Source organism: Crocuta crocuta, unplaced genomic scaffold (genome assembly GCF_008692635.1).
Source record: "Crocuta crocuta isolate KB4526 unplaced genomic scaffold, BGI_CrCroc_1.0 scaffold440, whole genome shotgun sequence".
Lineage (NCBI taxonomy): Eukaryota > Metazoa > Chordata > Mammalia > Carnivora > Hyaenidae > Crocuta > Crocuta crocuta.
In genome coordinates, this window is record NW_027527457.1 from 426,843 (window position 1) to 428,323 (window position 1,481).

The window sequence follows — 1,481 nt, forward strand, 5'->3', positions numbered from 1 at the left end:
GTTAGGATGAGGACAAAGCCTGTGATTCCCAGCACACCCGTTCATGCTTGTTTTTGTTTTGCTTACGATGGCTCTGGCTTCGTCTGCCGCTGTAGTCTTAATCTTTGTGTGGACCATTCATGCTCCATATTTGAACTCAGCCACAGGTAGGAGGGAAGATATTGGTGCATCAGGGACCAGAGCAGGCTGTTTAGCTGCCCGTTTTNTGGGAAATTTTTTATATGTGGAAACTAATTTGACAATAAACTATTTGTAAAAAAAAAAATAATAATAATAATAATAATAAATGGGAAATTTTTTTCCCAATAAAATTTCAGGGGCATCTGGCTGGCTCAGTTGGTAGAGCATGTGACTCTTGATCTCGGGGGCGTGCATTCAAGCCCCCGGTTGGGCATAGTGCTTCCATTAAAAATAAGTGAATTTCAGCTGATTTATCCCTCCCCTCAATTCCTGTGGGTTGTGACCCTCAGAGCCCTAAATGGACTGGTGTGTGTTTCCTAAGAGGTGGTGTGGGCAGAAAGGTGTCCAGTAGCATACTCCTAAACATTCTTCCCCCTACCCTCTTCTGTATGTTATAAATCTGCCTGGGTTATTTTCAGTGAGCTTCAGTTCCTCCTGCGTTCAGTCTAAAGGAATTGCTTATGTGTCCTGAATGAGCTTGTGTGACATGATTTGATTTCCAGTCCTAACCCACTTTTTTTACTTGAAGCACATGCCTCCTCTTATTAACTACAGCTGACATTCAGGTTCTTTGCCCCAACCTCTGAGGCACACAGTTTGGTCACCCCCGTTTTTACAAGAAGAAGCTTGTAGAGGTAAACTTGCAAGTTTGTTGTAGAGATAGGGTTATGATGATAAACCCCTTGTAACTAGTTCCCTGTCGGTTCAGAATACCTTTACATATGCAGGCAGTTTGGTGCTTTAGAGTTTGGATTTTGAATCTAGGGCTGCTGGAGTTTGAAACCCAGCTTTGCCACTTTCTAGCCATGTGATCTCTGTAAAAGGAGTGCTGACGTTGCCTACTTTTTAAGGAGTCCTAAGCATGAAATCCACAGAAAACACTTGGAACAGTGCCCAGCATGAAGTAAATATTAATATAGTAATAATATTAATATCTTTAAATGCAAGGAGGCTTTATTTGTATTCTGTTGGTTAAATGCTTAAATTCTGAAATGTACGGATGTCCGCCAGAGAAGCAGGGACCATCCAGAAAGCGTTTACTTCCCGTTTGTTTTTTTCTTGGTGTTTGGAACGAGTGCCAAAAAGCCTGAAGTAACCAACCGCTCTATCTTCAGGATTTGGAGGGTTCTGGGAACAAACGTCACCGTTCAGTGTTGCCAGGCCCTGTTGGATTACTGCCTTGCTCTTATCTAGGGGTCTAGGTGGCCTTCCCCCATTTCTTACTAGCTCAGAGTAGTTGGGAGGGCTGGCGGGCGGGCGCGCGGGCGGGCAAACAGGCTTGGAGGTTTGGGCAGGGCAAG